Source organism: Oncorhynchus tshawytscha, linkage group LG01 (genome assembly GCF_018296145.1).
Source record: "Oncorhynchus tshawytscha isolate Ot180627B linkage group LG01, Otsh_v2.0, whole genome shotgun sequence".
Taxonomy (NCBI): domain Eukaryota; kingdom Metazoa; phylum Chordata; class Actinopteri; order Salmoniformes; family Salmonidae; genus Oncorhynchus; species Oncorhynchus tshawytscha.
Genome location: NC_056429.1, coordinates 69,297,229 through 69,305,688, shown reverse-complemented (window position 1 = coordinate 69,305,688; position 8,460 = coordinate 69,297,229).

The window sequence follows — 8,460 nt, the reverse complement described above, 5'->3', positions numbered from 1 at the left end:
TGGAGTCGTGTTTGGTCACGCAGTTGTGGGTGAACAGGGAGTACAGGAGGGGACTAAGTACACACCCCTGAGGGGCCCCAGTGTTAAGGATCAGCGTGGCAGACGTTTTGTTGTCTACCCTTACCACCTGGGGGTGGCCCGTCAGGAAGTCCAGGATCCTGTTGCAGAAGGAGGTGTTTAGTCCTAGGGTCCTTAGCTTAGTGATGAGCTTTCATGGGCACTATGGTGTTGAATGCTGAGCTGTAGTCAATGAACAGCATTCTCACATAGGTGTTCCTTTTGTCCAGGTGGGAAAGGGCAGTGTGGAGTGCGATTGAGATTGCGTCATCTGTGGATCTGTTGGGGCGGTATGCGAATTGGAGTGGGTCTAGGGTATCCGGGAGGATGCTGTTGATGTGAGCCATGACCGGCCTTTCAAAACATTTCATGGCTACCGACGTGAGTGGTACTGGGCGGTAATCATTTAGGCAGGTTACCTTCGCTTCCTTGGGCAGAGGGACTATGGTGGTCTGCTTGAAACATGTTGGTATTACAGACTCGGTCAGGGAGAGGTTGAAAATGTCAGTGAAGACACTTGCCAGTTGATACCTCGAGACGTCTTTAATATTAGACATCTCGCACCAGCTGTTATTGACAAATAGGCACAAACACCCACCCCTTGTCTTACCAGACATAGCTTCTCTGTTTTGCCGGTGTATGGAAAATCCTGCCAGCTCTTTATTATCCATGTCGTTGTTCAGCCACGACTCGGTGAAACATAAGATATTACAGTTTTTGATGTCCAGGAAAATCATCAATTTTATTTTCCAACGTGATTGCACGTTGGCCAATAGAATGGATGGCAGTGGGAGTTTACTCGCTCGCCTACGAATTCTCAGCCTGACCTCCGCCCCCTTTTTCTCCATATTTTCTTTACCCAAATGACAGGGATTTGGGCCTGTTCCCAGGAAAGCAGTATATCCTTCTCGACGGACTCGTTAAAGGAAAAAGATTCTTCCAGTTCGAGGTGAGTAATCGCTGATGTCCAGAAGTTATTTATGGTCATAAAAGACGGTAGCGGCAAAATTATGTACAAAATAAGTTAAATAATAAGTTACTAACAAAATAGCACAGTTGGTTAGGAGCATGTAAAATGTCAGCCATCTTCTCTGGCGCCATTTTCTACAATGACATGATTGGTTCACGGTAAGTGGGGCTGGTAGGTCCTGTATAAACACAAACTCACTTCCTCGACAACTTCCTTCACAACAGCTCTGCTCCCCGAAGCTCAAAATGTATGACTTCCCTGACTTCTGCAGAGGCCTTATCCCCGTAAATGCTGTATGGCCAATGCAGATGCCAGATTGACCATGTAGAGCCTTTGGTGGCTTGCACTACTGGTGCTGATATACCACAGGAACACCGATTAAGCTGTTTACATGTCCTATTAATATGAAAGATTGCGTAGAAAACCATGTGTTTTTATCGGTGTATGCTTGCTTCGATTATGACCTTACTTCTATTAAGGTAAGAAGAGTAAGGTGTTTACATGACTATTGCCATATTCGGCCATAATCAGTTTATTATCTGATTATTAGTGTGCATGTAAACATAATGCTGTTACTGACATCAAAAAGCTGTATGCGTAGTGGGTATGATGTAAATGTGATGCAATCTCTGCAAGGTTTAACTGAGATGCAGGCTAGAGAAACTGTGCTTCAAACACATACTGTCACGAGTCCGACCGAGGGTGTTTCCCCTTCCCGGGCGGGTGGCGCTCGGCGGTCGTCGTCACCGGCCTATTAGCTGCCACTGATTGTTTTTCCTCCCCCTCCTTGTATGTTTAGTGGTAGCACCTGTTCATGTTTAATTAGTTTGTCTTTATTAGACAGCCGGCCCGCCTGGTTGTTGTGCGGGATTATTTCAATGTAACCTTCGGCTCTGTTGTAGAGGTACGTGTATGTGCCTGGTCGTGATTTTTTCCATTGTACATTTTGATTCCCTGTGGTTGGGAACGTAACTTTTGTGAGCACCCTGTGGTGCGTTGGTGCAATTAAAAGACGCACAGCATTGAACTCTGTCTCCTGCATTTGACTCCACACCCACGACACCCGGAGCATTACACACACACACAACACACACTGATTTGGTTGCTAGAGACGCAATCCAGTTGTACTGTATCTATGGACACGAACCAGTCGTTCAGTATAAATGTTCCATTGCCATACTGGCTGGCAATGTTCTTATCGCTTGCTAGCTAGCCAACTACAGCTAATTTACAGCCATGACAAAAAGTGCAGCCAGATTTACAGCAAAGTAGCTACATTTGCATTTGTTTAAGCTGTTTTCTAGTGACATTTATTTGGATACATCCATAACAATGAGCTAATGAGGCATTGAAAATGTGCTCACTCATCAGGAGACTGTTGTTCAGAGGAGCTAGCCAACAAAACAGCTAACACAACAGCTAACACAATCACTTCTATGGGACAGCTGGAGATCGAATTTGAATATTGAAACAATGTTGAAAAGTCAGAGACAGACAGCAAGTCTAAAAGAAATGTGAGATAATGTCTAGATGCTTTTTATAGTGGAGATCAAGTTTATAAAGTGCCTGACTGGGCTGATAAGACAATGGATTGTGCAGTCAGATGGAACAGAGTAAATAGGCATTTTAATGTCATAGATTTAGCAGGTGATAACTTGTGGAATAGACACGGTTTTCACCAATCATAATTCAGGATTAGGCCCACCCATTGTATAATCAACCATACATCTTTCAAATAGAATATAGCGAAGAAGATTTGAGAATAATGAGTTGGATTTAGCGAACGTTAGAAGCTCAGCTACAGCCGATGCCAGGACCAAGAGGGGAGATGACAAATAAGGTGCCTAGCTAAGTAAGTTATTTTTCCTGCAAGCCACCTAGCTAGCTAGCTAACTTTAATATATCTACTAAAACCCATATTGTGTATTGCTGGCTAACATACAGTACCAGTCAAAAGTTTGGACACACCTACTCATTCAAGAGGTTTTCTTTATTTGTACTATTTTCTGCATTGTAAAATAATAGTGAAGACATCGTAACAATGAAATAACAAATATGGAATCATGTAGTAACCAAAAAACTGTTAAACAAATCAAAATATATTTTTGATTCTTCAAAGTAGCCACCCTTTAAATTGATGACAGATTTGCAAACGCTTGGCATTCTCTCAACCAGCTTCACCTGGAATGCTTTTCCAACAGTCTTGAAGGAGTTCTCACATATGCTGAGCACTTGTTGGCTGCTTTTCCTGTGTGCAAAGCTGTCATCAAGGCAAAGGGTGGCTATTTTGAAGAATCTCAAACATAAAATATACTTTTTTGGTGTTTCATAGTTTTGATGTCTTCACTATTATTGTACAATGTAGAACATAGTAAAAATAAAGAAAACCCCTACAATGAATAGGTGTGTCCAAACTTTTGACTGGTACTGTACTACTGTGTTACAGTGGGGGGAAATCAAAGGGGGAAAAAATATGTTTGCTAACTTAGCAAGGTAGCTAGCTAGCAAGGTAGTAAAGTTAGCTTAACAACTACCGGTAGCCATATCTATGACAAAAAAATAGAAGAGGTTTTACAATCAGAGATCTTTTGTTTCTTGATTGTAAAATCTCTTATTTTTAGTTGTAGATATGGCTACTAAACAGCAAGCTACAATATTACAACCAGCCAACTAAAGCTAGGTTTACCAGCAAATGTTAGCAGATGACTGAAGTTGGCAAGCTAGTTAGCCTGGTGCCTGTTAACTTGTTATGCGCCACACCTTGCATTTGTAACTTGTTAGCAAACATGTAACATCAGCAAATGTAAATAACTTTACTTGCTAGCTAAGTAACTTAATTTACGAGAGTTGACATTGAAATGCATCCACAGTCATAATCATAATCAATCTCACAAAATTATAGGCATGACACAAAATATGATTCCTAACAGATGTAAATAACAAGTATTGTATATCCAGCAAGATAGCTAGCTAAGTTTATTAGCAAATAATGAGGAGAACCACTAATACAACAATTTGCTGTTGTAATTCTCTAAAACTGAAGCTGATTTTACTCAAAACATATTTGCCTTTGCATGCCTGATAGACATGGATGTAGGTAGATACTGTCTGCCTACCTATCTAGGTACATTTGTACGATCTGGTCACTGTGCAAAGGTTGAGGGTTATGCCATATTTCTTTCTATTAGACTATCTATTAGTCTAGATATGGTGGGAAATGTAATCTCTGTGCCTGTTCACATGTATGCATGTTCAACTAGTCTACCCTAATGTTGATACTGGCACAGTTCAACTGTCGTTCAAACTACAATAGAGTATAATTGATTACATTTACAATACCGGGTGCCTGGGCTTCTTCCTGGAGTGAATTCTAGATACAGAAACATAAATCCTTTACCTGTGTGTGTCATTGTCACAGAACTGTATCCCGTGATCTGTATCCCTCTCGAGGGATCATACATTATGCTGTATTTCAAGCAGATGACTCATGAGGAGCTGAATGGCAGTTTGATCATGACAACATTCCTCCCACAGTTTTCCATGTATTCCCTGAACTTTACTACACTGATCTTATTGTATTTGAGTACTGTATGTTTCTTTGTGAATGGCAATTTCATCAAGATCACAAGTTCTCTTAGCTACAGATTGTTACACCAGATAATGTGATTTAACCAAAGATTTTTGGTATCCATTACTGGAAGTTACAGGATAGTTACCATTTGGTGTAGCACAGAGAATTACCTACCTTCACAACCTTGGGCGGCCCGTCAGGAAGTCCAGGACCTAATTGCACGGGGCGGGGTTAAGACCCATGGCCTCAAGCTTAATGATGAGCTTTGAGGGTACTATGGTGTTGAATGCTGAGATATAGTCGGAACTAGAAGCGCAAGCATTTCGCTATGCTCGCAATAACAACTGCTAACCAGGTGTCTGTGACCAATAAAATGTGATTTGATTTGAGCCTTTAAGACTCTTCCTGGTACTGCACGTCTCCTGCAAAGACATGGTTGTGGTGTTAGCATTTTACTCTTTTTGTGGAAGGGACATAGAGCAACACACCTTTGTTGGTAAAGGTGTTAACCGAATGGGACGGCTAGCATATTGTTTAGGGACAATGAGGGGACATTGGGAGCTGCTTTTGAGAGGAAAGATGAGTCAACAAATTGAATGGGCTGGGGGGGCCAAAAAAGGTGTGAAACGTCTTAGGAGGGCAGTTCTTACACAACAATTGTTGTGTATGGGAGACTGAGGAGAATTGTCACCTCAATCGTTCTCATACAGAACAATACATTTACTGTCTAACCACAACACTGCACAACCAAAAAACCCTTCCTCATCTCAAAGTACTGTCTGTAAACTTCCCCCAGCCCATTGACTTTCACAGATCATTCTTGTCAATAGTAGCCCTTTGCAGGGGATTTTTGTAGGCATGTCTATGCATTATGTTTTAAGAATCTGCAGAGAGAAGAATGAGGTGGTTGTGTCTTGATTTTATAGATTTTAATGTCCCTTGCTGGTTTCTGTCCCACAATCTTGTTGTGCTCCATAACCGCAAGCTGTTTCTGCTCCCTCATGCTTGTGTACCCACAAATTCCACCCCTTTGAGGTATTTTTCAGCAGGGCACTGTGTAATGACTCCAGATAACCTGAGTTTTACAAAGACAAAAGGTAAAAGAGAAGAGGGGTAGACTAAATGAATGACATGTTCTGGAAGGTTCTCAGGCTACGTCTAACCATTTGTAACCAATATTCCCTCTAAACAGCTCTCCCTGGACTGAACTTCACTCAACTTTCTAGTTTTCCGCTTTAGTTAATACTATCAACATTTCCCTCTACTGTGTGAATTGTGATCGAATCAATGCAATACTAGTCACTTTCAATGCAACATAACAAAACAAACTATGCAAGATATTTTCTTGTAGGCAGAGCGCATTGGAGTAGGATTCAATTGCATTGACAGACATGACTCAGGCCCATACTCTACACAGACTGGTGCGCCATAACCAATCAGAGCCGCAGTATCCCTATATGTAAATAGACCATTGCCATATATGGATCTGTGCCATTCACTTTGAACTGGACTGTGTTTACAGCGTAAGTGGTCGCAAGTAGATGCGCTTATTTTGAGATCAAAGCAAGAGCTGCATGTAGCATTATTAGCCTAGTTATAGGTAAGTTCTAGTCAGCAATAGGGGATTGGTTTCTTCCTAAAAGAGCACAAAACATGTGCATTTCTAGCCGTCTTTGAAAAGCAAGTCAGTTAAAGAGCTTTTTTTTTCTGTAAGGGGCAGTGTTGTATTTTGAGACAGGCTTGAATAAGCTAAGTAGCCAATAGGCAGAAGGTAGGATAATTTGTCTGATTCTCTGTAATAATGGTATGGCAATAATAATGAATTGTATTTTGTAAATTGGTTTCTTGCATCAAATAACACAACATCTTCAGTCACCTCCCTGTCTGAAGGACAAGTGGATTAACAGGATAATGTCAATCCCTACATGTTTTTTTTTCAAAAGTCTCATGGAATGTAGGCCTAGATTGAACACCACACATTGGCTGCTACTGTAGGCTGAAAGACAGAACAGCTATTTCCATGTTTAAATGTTATGGGATGCATTTTTTCAATTGTCTTTCAATATTGTGTAGTTGTTTGTTAGCTAACTAGCCTCACTAAATTGGAAGCAAGATTGCTATTCAGCTGAGACTGTCTGAGAGCCAACTAACCAACCATTTATACACATTCATTATTGCTAACGTTACCAGCACACAAACAGAGTGAGTTAGCTATATCAACAATTCTATTTTTAGTAACAGTGTTTTCCAGACACGGGTGAATTAGATGTTTATCCAGATTGAACTACTCTTATTTGCTAACATTAGCTTGCTTATGTTAGCTAAAGGAAAAGAGAAATAGCAGACATAGAACAGATCTACCGATTCTTAGACTTGCTTTCAAGTAGAATGATAGATCAATACTCATATTTCTATGTGAATTTGGTCAGATCATCGTTAAATATTGCAACTTTAAATCAAATCAAATTGTATTGGTCACATACACATGGTTAGCAGATGTTATTGCGAGTGTAGCGAAATGCTTGTGCTTCTAGTTCCGACAGTGCAGCACTATCTAACATGTAATCTAACAATTCCATAACAACTTCCTAATATATACAAATCTAAGTAAGGGATGGATTAAGAATATATACATATAAATATAAGGATGAGCAATGACCGAGCGACATAGGCAAGATGCAATAGATGGTATAAAATACAGTCTATACATATGGGATGAGTAATGCAAGATATGTAAACATTATTAAAGTGGCATTAGTAAAGTGACTAATGATTCATTTATTAAAGTGGCCAATAATTTCAAGTCTGTATGTAAGCAGCAGCCTCTCTGTGTTCGTGATGGCTGTTTAACAGTCTGAGGGCCTTGAGATAGCTTCTATTTTTCAGTCTCTCTGTCCCAGCTTTGATGCACCTGTACTGACCTCACCTTCTGGATGGTAGCGGGGTGAACAGACAGTGGCTCGGGTGGTTGTTGTCTTTGATGATCTTTTTGGCCTTCCTGTGACATCGGGTGCTGTAGGTGTCCTGGAGTGCAAGTAGTTTGTCCCCGGTGATGCATTGTGCAGACTGCACCACCCTCTGGAGAGCCTTGCGGTTGTGGCCGGTGCTATTGAAACAGCCCGACAGGATGCTCTCAATTATGCATCTGTAAAAGTTTGTGAGGGTTTTAGGTGACAAGCCAAATTTCTTCAGCCTCCTGAGGTTGAAGAGGTCGCTGTTGCGCCTTCTTCACCACACTTTCTGTGTGGGTGGACCATTTCAGTTTGTCTGTGATGTGTATGCCGAGGAACTTAAAACTTTCCACCTTCTCCACTGCTGTCCCATCGATGTGGATAGGGGGGGGTTCTCCCTCTGCTGTTCATTGAAGTCCACGATTATCTCGTTTGTTGATGTTGAGTGAGAAGTTGCTTTCCTAACACCACACTCCAAGTGCCCTCACCATCTCCATGTAGGCTGTCTCATTGTTGTTGGTAATCAAGCCTACTACTGTTGTGTCGTCTGCAAACTTGATGATTGAGTTGGAGGCGTGCATGGTCACACAGTCATGGCTGAACAGGGAGTACAGGAGGGGGCTGAGCACACACCCTTGTGGGGCACCAGTGTTGAGGGTCAGTGAAGTGGAGATGTTGATACCTACCATCACCACCTGGGGGCGGCCCGTCAGGAAGTCCAGGACCCATTTTCACAGGGCGGGGTTGAGACCCAGGGCCTCAAGCTTCATGATGAGCTTGGAGGGTACTATGGTGTTGATGAATTGAAAACACATAAACACACGCACAAGTGAAAAAACACACACTAGATTAACCAGGACTCGTGAAGATGCCCTTTGTTCTGTGTTGGATCTTCTTTTATGTGTCTGAGC